Genomic DNA, 16,509 nt, shown 5'->3' on the forward strand with positions numbered 1-16,509 from the left:
GTTGGGCAGCCGTGGCCTATACACTTCGGACCTGTAACCGGAGGGTTGCCGGTTCGAACCCCGACCAGTAGGCTGAAGTATATAGTATAAATATATATACTCTTTTGAACCCCTGAGGGAAATTTGGTCTCTGCATTCATCCCAATCCGTGAATTAGTGAAACACACTGCACACTACACACAGTGAGGTGAAGCACACACTAATCCCGGCGAAGTGAGCTGTCTGCAACAACAGCGGCGCTCGGGGAGCAGTGAGGGGTTAGGTGCCTTGCTCAAGGGCACTTCAGCCATGGCCTACTAGTCGGGGTTCGAACCGGCAACCCTCCGGTTACAAGTCCGAAGCGTTAACCAGTAGGCCACGGCTGCCCCACCCTTGAGCAAGGCACAAGTGCCCTTGAGCAAGGCACCTAACCCCTCACTGCTCCCCGAGCGCCGCTGTTGATGCAGGCAGCTCACTGCGCCGGGATTAGTGTGTGCTTCACATCACTGTGTGTACACTGTGTGCTGTGTGTGTTTCAAATTTCCCTCATGGGCTCAAGAGTATATATACTTATACTTATACTTATGTATATGTATGTACTGTATGTGCATGTGTGTGTGTGTATGTGCATGTGTGTTCTTCTAGCCTGGCCTCGGCCTGCCTACGTACTTCCGCTCGATTTCTTTTCCCTACAGTACTCTGCGAAGTCAGAGAGTCTGGTTTCCAGGCTAGTGTTCTTCCTCCACGGGTATAATGTAAAGCTGATAGAGCAGTCTGAGCACTGTGGACCAGGGCGGCAGGTATTACTGTGATTGCTTCAGACTGGACTTGTTCCCACAGCACAGCATCTAGGGCTTCCTGGAAATACCAATTCATTTCTGCTGGGCATAGACCCAAATGTCAATGCATATGAATGCTTGTGTGATAAGTAAGATGCGAGTTGTCTTCAACCTTTACAGAAAATGAAAACACATAATCAATTAATCCATTTTACTCTATGCAATATGGTGGTTTATACACCCACTTCCAGCTAAATAAATGTCTTACTCAAAAGTCACATTCAAAAATGGAGTGTAGTTAGTGTTATATGCTGTACAGTAGGTGTGCCTGTATTGTGTGTGTATGTGTGTGTGTGAGCGTGCATGTGTGTGTGAGTATGTGTGTGTCTGTGGGTGTGTGCTGGGTGTCCCTCACATAGAGTGGGTGTATGTTGCAACCTGTATAAGCAACCTGTCAAGGATGCTAAACAATGATGATGCAGCCATGCGTGAGCTTGCCCGAGCCTCACTTCTGCTACATCTGAGGAAACACAAGGTCCCTCTATCTACATCAGATGACGCCAGCTTCCTCGGGTTCAGAAGAAAAGCCAATGGAAAATTGGACACCAACACAGGCTTCGGCGTGCGCTCGGACTGGCTGGACCTGAATGACCTATGCAACCGTGCAAATGTCCAACTGCGCTGGAGGGACACATTAGGACAGTCAGTGGAAATCAACAATAACATCATCACGGATCCAACCATCACGGCAGAGGCAACCATCACAACTGGTGACAACATTCAACTTCTCGACGCGCAAAACACCAGAAGGGCAATAATCAATCACTTCCACTCGCGCATGATACAGTACACTGGACAGGCCTACGCCTACAAGGACAACTGGCCTGCCTGCCCTGTGCCGACCATAACGTATCACACACAGTTCTGAAAAACACAGCCCTACAAGATAACATCCACAGATTTACAATAAAAGCTCGTCTTCAGGTACTACCAACAAAGTCCAACTTAGCAACATGGTTTCCATCTGCACATGAGCCGTTTTGTCTGCAACATCACACCCGGCAAAGGGAGACGATCACGCACATCCTTAATGGCTGCGCTGCATACAAAGGACTACATCGCGCGCCACGACCGTATCGTTGCACTGTCAGTGAAGGAGCTCCGCGACAATGCCACCTTTACTGCAATTCATCACAACGAAAAGATCAAGACAGACTGGTTCTCCCCCCCACACGAACAGTGCGCTACATTGGAAACTGCCATAAATAACTTACCAAATACACCTGACATAGTTGTAATTAATGAACACACCAAAGCCGTTACAAAAATAGAAATTGGTTGCTCTTTCGATGCTTACATGGACACCTGCTATGCTTCAAAACTGTTAAAATATCAACCATGGTACAATGTTTTCAATAACTCTGGCTACTTCTGTAAAATCATTGCCATCATTTTTGGTAGTTTAGGCCATGTGCACAAGATGTGTGTAAGAGGCCTGCAGATCTGCGGACTACATAAGAACTAGGCCAAGAAACTGACAAGATATTGCTCTGTATCAGCAGTAATTAGTAGCCTCTACATATGGAGGCGCAGGTGCCACCTTTACCCCTAATGTGCATAATGGACTATGGACTATATTGGCTGCTGTTGTACACCTTTCTATCACATTTGGATTATGCCATGATATATGCTTATCTTCTAATCCAAATAAAGAATTTAAATGTGTGTGTGTGTTTATATGTGTGCAAAGACCAGTTTGATTTCTGCCCTTCAGCAGCTGTTGGTCAGGCTTAGCGACAGCTTTGCTAAACAGGTCAGGTGTTAGAGACAGCTCATGGCCAGCCCAGGACATACTGGATTGCCAAAGTGTCACAATAAAAGACTGACGTCACCCAGAGCAGGGCTGTCTTTAGTCTGGACCTTCCTGCCATATCAATGATAGTGGACAGTGGACAGGATATCATCACAGTAAAAAACTGACCTCACACAGAGCAGGTGCTGTCTTCAGTCTGGACCAAAAGGATGAGACAGTACGAGATATGATACCGCTGTACCCAACGGGGCAGTTTCCTGTACATGGATCACTGTAAGCATATGGTGGCGGGTACCTACAGATCACTGTAAGCGTATGGGGGCAGTTACCTACACATGGATCACTGTAAGCATATGGGGGCAGTTACCTACATATGGATCACTGTAAGCATATGGGGGCAGTTACATGGATCACTGTAAGCATATGGGGGCAGTTTCCTGTACATGGATCACTGTAAGCATATGGGGGCAGTTACCTACGGATCATTGTAAGCATATGGGGGCGGTTACATGGATCACTGTAAGCATATGGGAGCAGTTACAGTACATGGATCACTGTAAGCATATGGGGGCAGTTACAGTACATGGATCACTAAGCATATGGGGGCAGTTACATTGATCACTGTAAGCATATGGGGGCGGTTACCTACGGATCACTGTAAGCATAGTTTACAAAAGCACAGCTTTCTGTGCGCAGTATATTGATTTTTTAATTGTAGAATATATTTGTAATGGTAAAATATATTCAACTGTAGGATGATTTGTAGCTGTAAAACCTATCCGTACCCGTAGATTTGTAAGTGTAGGGCATATTTGTAATATTGACAATTACTTGTACAGATCATTTTTACAGTTACAAATAATTTCTACAGTTTTAAAACGTGATACACACATTATAGACACAGTTATTATAGATATGCACATAGTCAGAGAAATGTATATGAGAAATTATATGAGAAATTATAGGTTACTTCACATTACTCTGTGGTCTCACCACAGTTGCTCTTGATATGTGATAGTAGGGGTTTTCCAACTTTCTGTATACATTTTTCATTTCCATCCAACCCCGCAAATAGCCAAATAACCATTCTAAGATGCTATCAGATATTCAAATATCAAGACATCACAGACCCTCTGTGCCAAAACATTGGCTAGTGGGTTAATATGAAATGAAACCATATTGCATGCTGGAGGTAGTAACAACAGATCATAAGTATTACAGCCTTAGAAGTATTAAGTACTAGAATATTAAGTAGTAGAATATTAAGATCTTATACAGTCATGGTTATTGCTGTCCTAACAAAGCTACACAACCATTCATTATCTATCCAAACATTGCTGTAGGTTAGCTAGTTTGTTTACAAGTTTGCTGTTGTTGTTCGTGTTATTGGGGAGATACACGTTGCTGACTTTGCACCTAATGACACCCAGTGTGGTCCCTGCGAGCCGGGCCCAGTAATCAACTGGGAAACTCCAGCAGCTGACAACCTTTAGATATGTTTCAGGGACAACATGGGCCCTAGATATGCTTTCAATAGGGACAACATGGGCCCTTTAGATATGCTTTCAGTAGGGACAACATGCGCCCTTTAGATATGTTTCCAGTAGGGACAATCTGGACCCTTTAGATATGTTTCCAGTAGGGACAACCTGGGCCCTAGCTTTAGATGTGTTTTCAGTAGGGACAACCTGGGCCCTTTAGATATAAGGACAACCTAGGCCCATAAAGCTTTAGATATGCTTTCAGTAGGGACAACCTGGGCCCTTTAGATATAAGGACAACCTGGGCCCTAGCCTTAGATATGTTTTCAGTAGGGACAACCTGGGCCCTAGCTTTAGATATGTTTTCAGTAAGGACAACCTGGGCCCTAGCTTTAGATATGTTTTCAGTAAGGACAAAAATTATGAGAATCTGTGCAGGAAATAAACCCATGCAGCCTCTCTTTGATATGTGTCATTATAAAGCCTTTCCCTTGGCTTTGTACCATTGCCTGATTTATCGGTGTTATCGCAATGGCCATCACTGTGAATCACACCAGCAGCTCCCAAGCCAAGCCTCTGTCCCCTACCCATGATGCATTGCACATTGTTCCATCTTTCACTCATTAGGAGTGCTTGGAAGAAGGACATGTACAAGATGGTCTTGTGCCACGAGCCAGATGAAGTACCTGGACACACAAACACACACACTCACACACACACACACACACACACACACACACACACACACACACACACGCATATACAATATATATCCCCAGACAACAGCTGGACTTCCACTGCATTTAAACCGCAAATAAGAGAAATGTTTGGCCTGGAGGAAAAGGAAACGGAGCAGTTTCATTATTGATTCAACTCTGTTTGCAGCCTGAACTTTGCTGGCAGCTGCCTCTCCTTCTCCTGACCTGCTGTAATAATTAGGTGCTGTATAATCTGTCAGAGGCCAGGCTTGCCTTCCATGCAAATGCAGCTGCTCCTCACCTGGAGAGATAAGGGGTAATTGTTTGGGCTGTGATGAGTGTCAGCCATGGCTCTCCTCATTAATTACTACTAGACACGAGAACTCCTCGGATGCGCCGTCTTGCTTCTCCTTTTCTGTGCCACCGTAGGGTCTTTTCAAATGTCTTCCTGAAGAGAGTCAGTTAAATTGTGACTGAACGTTCACACGAAGCTTCCAGGCTTTTGCAACAAGAAACAACAAAAAACATCTATCAATCTATCATTATGGTTAACCAGATTTGATTACGTTGTCAACATAATATAACACAACCTTTTGGAACAATGTTTGTGCTCATGATTGAGTTGATAGCTTATGGCCATTTAGATTTATTCATTTAGCAGACACTTTTTAACCAAAGCAATATTACAAGGGCCACTATCGGACACTGAACCCACAACTTTTCAGGGTACTACATGCTAGCCCAACTCCTTAACTACCAGCGTAAAGTTAGTAAAGTAAACACAGTTTATCCACCTCTGAAATTTCAGAAAGAAAAAAAGCAATATTGCGTTTTTAGCTTTTTTTTTATATGTGCGATTTTGGGAACTCTATGATGAATAGAACTGAAATAGATGACCATCGAAAACTCTTGAAAACGCACATCTGGACATTTTATCTGGACATTTTATCATAACTCGGCTTTTGATGGTTGCTGCTTTGGGTCGAGTTAGTGACGCATGCACGTCAGGTCAAAACCAGGCCATTTATTTTCGTGGGTTTATCACTAGGTGGCAGTCTCGCCAGGTCTCGCTAGGTCACATCCCGGAAACTTTACAGGCAACACTTCTCAGGTGATGAAGGGGAAAATGAAAAAGTTGAACGCTATATCTCCATTTCTAGAAAAAAAACAGGGATTTTGATGAAAACTAGCCACTGTTTAGCTTGGGATTTCTCAGGAACAGAGGCATGTAGAAATGAACGGTTTGCACCCACTGAGAGCTTAAAGGCTCACCTTTCAAACGAGCCATAGTATGTGTCTATACCTCTAACATAGAATACGCTGTGGCTCTACAGAAATCGTCAATCTAGATTGTTGGCACTCTGGGCCAAAGCTTCCGAAAACAGCGCGGCATTCAAAGTGTTAAGAGGCTGTCCATCTGCTTGTCTGTCTGTCTGTCTGTCTGTTAACGAACGGGATGTGTGTGTGTGTCTTCAGAGCAGTCCATCTGTCTGTCGATTCGAAAGATGTCTTTCTGTCTTTCTCATTCTTTTTTATGCCCTGCAGGTCTATTTAACGGTCAGTTATCTGAGCTGTAATGTCTGTGGTTAGGTCTGTGGCGGTCCTTGGCTTGCTGAGGTCTTTATTTCTAAGAGCAGGCCTTGAGCTAATAAAGAGTCTTCACTCTGATGAATGTCAATTTAAAAATCAAAATAGATTTCTGCTCTGGTTTCACCCTTCATTCTTCTCATCGTTCCACAACCTTTTTACTGTTCACGGTACGACTGCTTCTATTCATTTCAGCTGACCGAGCAGCAGCATCATTTGAATTTGAAGCAGTGAGCACCTCTCTCTTATACAGTATAGCTCCTCGTATAGGCTATACTGGCCACGGACCAACAGGCGTATGTGCTGCTTAGCCATCAAGGCAAGCATTCAGCGCCTCACTCCGATTGTCATCCTTGGTACAATAGTTGTTTTGACTCTGGAACTCATCCAAGAGAGCCTTCAGCCTTTCTCTTTCTTCCTCTTCAGAGCGAGGGGCCTCGCACATTAATATTCCTCGCACGGCGGCGCTAGCCTGTGCACTTGTAGCTGTGGCAGGGCGGACCGGAGCCGTGCAGTTCAGACGCAGTTCAGATACTGCAGACGAGGCGAGTGGAGCGGAGCGGAGAGGAGAGGAGTGGAGCGGAGAGGAGAGGAGCGGAGCGGAGCGGAGCGGAGAGCGCCAAAGCAGCAGTCAGTTGGCAGCACTCAAACTCTCCTTTATTTCCCTCTCGCACTCGCTGTCGCTTTCAGTCCGCTCACTCCGGATTCATCCAGCCAAAGCTCTCTGCTTCCTGTCTCTCTCTTGCCGGCTTCCTTTCTCTCCCACTCATTGTGTCTATCTGAAGAGCGCTACTGTTACTGCCATTTCTACAGCTGCTGTCACTGTCATGTCATACTGTCTCTCCTCAGGACGTCTCTTGTGGTCTCATGTGCCTATGCAAGCTACTTTTCTGAGGCATATATCTGAGAAATAATTCCAAGACCCACAACCTGACAGATTTGTCTGCTGGATTCAACATATTATGATAAATGCTTTAACCTTGGCTTAAACGTATTTATTTTTAAATAGGAAAGAAACTAGAGTAAGATTCATTCTTGGGTTCACCATGCGACAAACAGCATGGCCACAATGCCACTGCAGTAAATCATCTGTTGCAGCCGAGATGGAACTGGCAGTGTTGTTTGGCATTTCATTTGTCAATCAAGACATCTGGCTTTCCACTGGACAAACAAATGTGTTGAAAACAACACAACCGTTGCTTTTACCACATTTCTGTGTCTAGATAGGGGCAACACAGTTTGTGTTGATTCCTATTTTTATTTGTTACACAATATGTGTTGAAAACAACACAACATGCATTGTTTTTTTTTTAACACATCTCTGTGTCCAGATAGGGACAACATATTTGTTTTAAGAGTGCAAATAGCTCCCGTGTTCCATAAAACGGATCCAAATGAATGAAAAGGAAAGGCGGATATACAAGAGAGACTCACAGGTGACGAAGTGGCAAACAGTCCTGAGTAAGAGGCAGAAGACACCGCTCCACTCCACAGTGTTTGGTATTCTGGCTGTGACCTTCTCATTCAGTTGCAGGTCAATTTGGGGCAGTCTGGCTATTAACACTAGGGTGGCCTGGCCATTCAGAGTCAGTGAGGAAAAAAGAGGAAGAGATGTAGTGGGCAGCACAGCACTCTCACAGGTTCTCCACATGGAGGACAAAGCAATGACCACACTGTGTGTTGAAAACAAGACATCTCTGTGTCCAGATAAGGACAACACATTTGTTTTAAGAGTACACTGTCTGGATCAGAGACCCAGTGCAACTGACCAATTCAGAGGCTCTCAAGGCTGAGGAGGAAGGAAAGTTGGTGGGAGCATTACTGAAAGGCTATATGATGCTGGAGAAAAAAAGAAAAATCCGCAGGACAAGGCTATATGATGCTAGCCTGACATAGTCATACTCAATTCTAGTCAGACTATGAGTCTGATACTACTCCATTGGGACGTAATTATGGGGCGTGTTTCAACCGATACAGGGGGGGAATGCCTCTGCACTCAATTGGATAGACCTAACAAATCAGAGCAACAAAATAGCTTACCGTGAGGTGTAGGAAGAAAACACACAAACCATCCTTCTTCTCCTATATCCCCTCCGTTTTTAAAATAATTCTGTTGAACAGTGATATGCTACAAACATGTTAAACAGCTGGGAAAGGCTGTCATAAAATCCCTCGAACAGGTGGTCAATCAGAGATTTCAAACTAACGAGGGAACACGCCGCTAAATGCAACAGCTTGTTTTCCCTTGATGAAAGTGAAACCACAAGTTTTCCCACATCTCAACTTTGGCCAAAGTTTTCAGAAATAATCGTTTTCAGTGATAAAACCTCATTAAGCTAGATGTACCGCATAGCGGTACAAAATATGACCGCCGCTCAGTCCTGTACATCCGTTCCGCGAAAATAAATCACACTTCAATTTGTCTCCATATTTTACTCCATCCCCCACTCTTGAAACTTTTGTGTATGCTTGTTTGGCATGCCTGAGTGTGTGTGTGCGGCTGCACAGAAAGTACCCTACTGGTGCTGAAAAGGTGAATAGATTGTAGAATAGCCAAAGAAGATGTAGAATTGTTATAAAACCTTTAAAATCTCTAAACAATCACAAGTAGGGCAGTTCATCACAGTTCATCCATTGCAACTGGATTGATGAAAGGTCACTTACACCTGTAGGCTACATTGTATTTGGGAAAAGCAAAATGTATCAGCATAATGTTATTTATTTATTTATTTATTTATTTTTTATGTATTTTTAAACAAAAACATCTCTGTCAGTTCCATGCCGTTTTCAACAGCTATCAAAAACAAAGGTCATTTTTGTATGGATGGATTTTTTGTGAATGTTTCTTCTTCTACATAAGATTTTAGTCATCTTTAGTTCATGTAATACTTTATTGTCAATGCACAAATTAAGTAACAGTAGTCTGAAACGTTATTGTTAATGCACAAATTAAGTAACAGTAGCCTAGTCTGAAACGAAGTGCTGTTTTACATCTAACCAGTGGTGCAAATAACTGACATGTCCAAATGGGCCTTGATGAAATGCGTCGCTAGACTGTTCATACACATTTTAACGGGCCAAAGTTGAAGAGCTTTTGTCCGTTATTGTTAGTGCAAATATAGGCTGATTCATGTTCCCTTGCATTGTTTAACTGAGGTCCATGGCTAGTCTGGCTTTCATCAGACCAAGTTCAATCTTTTAAGAAATCAAAAATAAATAGCGGGCAGATCAGGCTGGGTTCACCCAGCCTAGTCCATAGGCACCCGATATTGTTTAATTTTCCCGATTGAGATATACACGCTCTGGCTATTCTAAATGCAAAAATGCATCAGGGAGTTATGACAAAACGGTAACTAACAAACTAGATCCTAATAGAAAGTTGTTAGCTTCCCTAAGCTACAGGTAGGATTATAAGGTAGGCCTATTGACAACATAAATTGTCAATAGGCTATGCGCTGGCTTACACAAATAAAAATCTCCTTTGAAACCAATGGCTTCGCCTTACAGTATCAAGCGGACTTAAACTGTCATATCGTGGCAAAAGTTGTAATAACATTCACGCGAGCTCCATGAGTCAAGGAAAGCGCAAATGAAGTAGCCACTTCTAAATGGGACCTACTACACAGTAGCTTAAAGGTGTTTTGCTAAAACAGCCATAATGAAATGAAGGTGTCATTGTTTGGATACTTCACACACACGTGCTTTTTTAATTTCACAGACTACAACTACCAAGCTGTAATCAAAGCACATCGATTCCCCTCTCACACCCTGCACGCACTTAAAAACAAAATAAACAGGCGTCTCAGTCTCACGCATGTATAGGCAAACTGCATCAGACCGGTGTAACGTTGGTAAATCTTCCATTGCACAGAATGATTTTGTAGCACGTGCAATAAATGACAGTCGAAAAGATACAAACAGTGCTGCTATACATTTGCTTGGTATAACCGCATTTATAGTTTTCTACAAATGCAATAAATCAAATGCCTCCATCACTCAACCAACGCTTTAACGGTAACATTACCTAGGTCCTTATTGATATTACAAGATTAACGTATCTGCAGTAAAAAAAACCAAGCATGTCCGATAAACATCCTCAGATTTATTTCGCTTCAAGAAGAAATGGGAATTACACTTCATGTGAACATCGTCCTATCCTTATTAGATGTTCGCTGCGGTAAATTACAGTCCTTGCATGAAGCGCCCATTGTTTTTTCCAACCCCTTTTAACTTCCAACAAAATTACGCCTCACTGCAACGATCGCCATCTAGTGGACAAACGACTACTTCTCGCCAATACTGAAAATGCAGCCATGATGATGATGATGATGAATATTTATTTTGGCTTTCTTTTAATCCTACTGATTTTCATTTTTTACCGGGGGGGCAAATCACAAATGAGTGATTATGAGCCAGGTTTATGTGGGCCCTTGAGACCAACATACCATAAAAAAGATTCACAGAGAACTGTGTCTGCCCTACCCTCCTTTTCGGGGGGTCCAGTCCAGCTGGGGGCTGCAGATGAAAACGAAAAATGACGGTTCCATGCTATCCATATGGGGTACATGCTCACCAAGTTTTGTGTACCCGGTCTTTCAGTGTCCCGAATCCTTGTTGGTGGCACGCCACTAAATGTACACATAAATTATTTTATTGTAAGGCCCCCCATGAACGAAAGTACACAAAACTTGGCATGCATTCAGAGGGTGTCATAATGATCCTACACTTTTAATTTTGTGCAGTTTGACCTTGTCAGCCAGAGATATTGAGATGAAAACACCTAATTTTATGCTTTTAATTTTTAACTAGGTGGCGCTATACATGAAATAAGTGGTAATGGGATGGGTTGACATGCCCCCTTAAGACCAACATACAAAAAAAAAGGTGGACCTCCTAGGCCCTACGGTTCTCGAGATATTCACAGAAAAACTGTCTCCGGCCACCTACAGGCCAGTTGGTGTATAGTAACATAAATTAATTTATTGTGTGGCCCCCATGAACGGAATTCCACAAAACTTGGCGTGCATACAGAGGGTGTCATAATGATCCTACACTTCCAATTTCGTGCAGTTTTGACTATGTTAGGTCACAGATACCTTCAATTACACCACCTCATTTTTACTTTTTTTGTGTTTAACTAGGTGGCGCTATACATGAAATGAGTGGTTATGGAATGCGTTGACATGGCCCCCTTGAGATCAACATACAAAAAAAATAATGGTCCTCCTAAACCTTACGGTTCTCGAGATATTCACAGAAAACTGTGTCTGCCCTACCTCCTTCGGGGTGCAGTCCAGCGTGGGGCTACAGATCAAAACGAAAAACGATGGTTCCATGCTATCCATATGGGGTTACATGCCCACCAAGTTTTGTCTACCCCCGTCTTTCAGTGTCGGGAATCATTGACAGAAATTTGGACATGCTAAAAAAAAAAAAAAAAAAAAAAAAAAAAAAAAAAAAAAAAAAAAAATCTGACTAAACCTATATGACCGCCGGCAAGTGCCGGGCGGTCATAATAATATGAATTTTCCATAGGGTTTTAAAAGCCATATGTCCTTCTAGCCACAGCATTTTGTTTCAAACATAAGCCTAATCTAAGCGTGCTCAGATGGCGTGATAGACCAGGCGCTGTTGCTCACCTGTCCATCATCGTAAAGCCTGATTTGATTGGTCCGCCCGATACAGGGTTTAGCATACTTCCACCACAATGGAACAATGCCAGACCGAACTTCCGACCTCAAATGTTCGGAATGGCACCCAGGCTAATATGATGCTGGAGAAAAGGGAAAATGTGTATGCTTGTTTGGCATGCCTGAGTGTGTGTGTCGGCTGCACAGAAAGTACCCTACTGGTGCTGAAAAGGTGAATAGATTGTAGAATAGCCAAAGAAGATGTAGAATTGTTATAAAACCTTTTAAAATCTCTAAACAATCACAAGTAGGGCAGTTCATCACAGTTCATCCATTGCAACTGGATTGATGAAAGGTCACTTACACCTGTAGGCTACATTGTATTTGGGAAAAGCAAAATGTATCAGCATAATGTTATTTATTTATTTATTTATTTATTTTTTTATGTATTTTTAAACAAAAACATCTCTGTCAGTTCCATGTCGTTTTCAACAGCTATCAAAAACAAAGGTCATTTTTGTATGGATGGATTTTTTGTGAATGTTTCTTCTTCTACATAAGATTTTAGTCATCTTTAGTTCATGTAATACTTTTATTGTCAATGCACAAATTAAGTAACAGTAGTCTGAAACGTTATTGTTAATGCACAAATTAAGTAACAGTAGCCTAGTCTGAAACGGTGCTGTTTTACATCTAACCAGTGGTGCAAATAACTGACATGTCCAAATGGGCCTTGATGAAATCGCGTAAGCTAGACTGTTCATACACATTTTAACGGGCCAAAGTTGAAGAGCTTTTGTCCGTTATTGTTAGTGCAAATATAGGCTGATTCATGTTCCCTTGCATTGTTTAACTGAGGTCCATGGCTAGTCTGGCTTTCATCAGACCAAGTTCAATCTTTTAAGAAATCAAAAAATAAATAGCGGGCAGATCAGGCTGGGTTCACCCAGCCTAGTCCATAGGCACCCGATATTGTTTAATTTTCCGATTGAGATATACACGCTCTGGCTATTCTAAATGCAAAAATGCATCAGGGAGTTATGACAAAACGGTAACTAACAAACTAGATCCTAATAGAAAGTTGTTAGCTTCCCTAAGCTACAGGTAGGATTATAAGGTAGGCCTATTGACAACATAAATTGTCAATAGGCTATGCTGGCTACACAAATAAAATCTCCTTTGAAACCAATGGCTTACGCTTTACAGTATCAAGCGGACTTAAACTGTCATATCGCGGGCAAAAGTTGTAATAACATTCACGCAGCTCCATGAGTCAAGGAAAGCGCAAATGAAGTAGCCACTTCTAAATGGGACCTACTACACAGTAGCTTAAGGTGTTTTGCTAAAACAGCCATAATGAAATGAAGGTGTCATTGTTTGGATACTTCACACACACGTGCTTTTTTAATTTCACAGACTACAACTACCAAGCTGTAATCAAAGCACATCGATTCCCTCTCACACCCTGCACGCACTTAAAACAAAATAAACAGGCTGCCTCAGTCTCACGCATGTATAGGCAAAACTGCATCAGACCGGTGTAACGTTGGTAAATCTTCCATTGCACAGAATGATTTTGTAGCACGTGCAATAAATGACAGTCGAAAGATACAAACAGTGCTGCTATACATTTGTTTGGTATAACCGCATTTATAGTTTTCTACAAATGCAATAAATCAAATGCCTCCATCACTCAACCAACGCTTAACGGTAACATTACCTAGGTCCTTATTGATATTACAAGATTAACGTGCCTGCAGTAAAACCAAGCATGTCCGATAAACATCCTCAGATTTATTTCGCTTCAAGAAGAAATGGGAATTACACTTCATGTGAACATCGCCCTATCCTTATTAGATGTTCGGCATGTAAATTACAGTCCTTTGTATGAAGCGTCCATTGTTTTTCCAACCCTTTTAACTTCCAACAAAATTACGCCTCACTGCAACGATGCGCCATCTAGTGGACAAACGACTACTTTCGCCAATACTGAAAATGCAGCCATGATGATGATGATGATGAATATTTATTTTGGCTTTCTTTTAATCCTACTGATTTTCATTTTTTACGGGGGCAAATCACAAATGAGTGATTATGAGCCAGGTTTATGTGGGCCCTTGAGACCAACATACCATAAAAGATTCACAGAGAACTGTGTCTGCCCTACCCTCCTTTCGGGGTCCAGTCCAGCAGGGGGGGGGCTGCAGATGAAAACGAAAAATGACGGTTCCATGCTATCCATATGGGGTACATGCTCACCAAGTTTTGTGTACCCGGTCTTTCAGTGTCCCGGGAATCCTTGTTGGTGTACGCCACTAAATGTACACATAAATTATTTTATTGTAAGGCCCCCATGAACGAAAGTACACAAAACTTGGCATGCATTCAGAGGGTGTCATAATGATCCTACACTTTTAATTTTGTGCAGTTTTGACCTTGTCAGCCAGAGATATTGAGATGAAAACACCTAATTTTATGCTTTTAATTTTTTAACTAGGTGGCGCTATACATGAAATAAGTGGTAATGGGATGGGTTGACATGCCCCTTAAGACCAACATACAAAAAAAGGTGGACCTCCTAGGCCCTACGGTTCTCGAGATATTCACAGAAAACTGTCTCCGGCCACCTACAGGCCAGTTGGTGTATAGTAACATAAATTAATTTATTGTGTGGCCCCCCATGAACGGAATTCCACAAAACTTGGCGTGCATACAGAGGGTGTCATAATGATCCTACACTTCCAATTTCGTGCAGTTTTGACTATGTTAGGTCACAGATACCTTCAATTACACCACCTCATTTTTACTTTTTTTGTGTTTAACTAGGTGGCGCTATACATGAAATGAGTGGTTATGGAATGCGTTGACATGGCCCCTTGAGATCAACATACAAAAAAATAATGGTCCTCCTAAACCTTACGGTTCTCGAGATATTCACAGAAAACTGTGTCTGCCCTACCCTCCTTTCGGGGGGTGCAGTCCAGCGTGGGGGCTACAGATCAAAACGAAAAACGATGGTTCCATGCTATCCATATGGGGTTACATGCCCACCAAGTTTTGTCTACCCCGGTCTTTCAGTGTCCCGGGAATCATTGACAGAAATTTGGACATGCGAAAAAAAAAAAAAAAAATGCGAAAAAGAAAAAAAAAAAAAAAAAAAAAAAAAAAAAAAATCTGACTAAACCTATATGACCGCCGCTTCGCTGCGCGGCGGTCATAATAATATGAATTTTCCATAGGGGTTTTAAAAGCCATATGTCCTTCTAGCCACAGCATTTTTGTTTCAAACATAAGCCTAATCTAAGCGTGCTCAGATGACGTGATAGACCAGGCGCTGTTGCTCACCTGTCCATCATCGTAAAGCCTGATTTGATTGGTCCGCCCGATACAGGGCGAGCATACTTCCACCACAATGGAACAATGCCAGACCGAACTTCCCGACCTCAAATGTTCGGAATGGCACCCAGGCTAATATGATGCTGGAGAAAAAGGGAAAAAGTCGTCCTGTTGGCTGGCATCGCCAGAATTATGTTCTCCTTCAGTCTGGTCCAGAAGGCTGGTGGTCCATGGACCCTTAGGAGAGCTATGGGGATAACAGGATCGATAAGTACAGTAGGTGCAAACACAAAAAAAGTTTGTCTGAGAAGGTCAAAAGCACACAAGGAGTGTCTGGTATGCAGAGGTGGAAAGTAACGAAATACATTTACTCACGTTACTGTATTGAGTAGTTTTTCTGTGTATTTTGTATTTTTTAAGTAGTTTATAAAATCGGTATTTTAAATTTTACTTGATTACATTTTGAGTGAAGTATTGTACTTCCTTACATCAAAAATCCCATCCGTTACTTGAGTAAAAAAAAAAGTTAAGACTAACGAAAACAGAAAGGGAGAGAAAAAAAATCGCGCCCTAAACCACTAGCCTAGTGATAATGATCAGCATGTAGCCTACAACAGAACATGAATCAAGCTTGCGCCATGCAGTCTTTCTGAAAGTGATGGAGATGGAGCTGGATCACGAGATGCATCAGATTAGCCTAACCTATGAAAGTGTATTTTCCGCTATTCCAATGGGTTGTCTCAGTTTGTTTTAGCACCAATGATTGCGGAGATATTCAAGCAAACACCATGGGATTTCGTGTTTTGACGTTTTGGGCTCACCTTTCTTTGGAAAGAAGTTTATAAGCAGTTGTTTCCCCTCATGTTGATGTGTCTCTTTTTCCTGTTTTGGCCTTTGTTTTTAGTAACCTTACTTGGCTTTCTTGGAGAAAGACATTGCACCAGCAGCACAACAATTAGCAGTCCACTAGCGATGCTCAACTAAATAAACAAAAGACAGACTAGGCCTACCTTATGAATCGTGCAGGTGGACTAAATCGTTTAGCTCTTTAGCAAGGGAGAGTGAGAGTGACCTTAGACCAGTGTTTCTCAAACTTTTTTTCTGGGGACCCACTTTTTAAAAATGACAGACTATCGCGACCCAACTCGTGACTGTGGTAGTTAACAAACTAGACAGTTTTCACTATGTTTTGTATACAAAATCCAG

This window comes from Alosa alosa, chromosome 12 (assembly GCF_017589495.1).
Source record: "Alosa alosa isolate M-15738 ecotype Scorff River chromosome 12, AALO_Geno_1.1, whole genome shotgun sequence".
NCBI classification, from domain to species: domain Eukaryota; kingdom Metazoa; phylum Chordata; class Actinopteri; order Clupeiformes; family Clupeidae; genus Alosa; species Alosa alosa.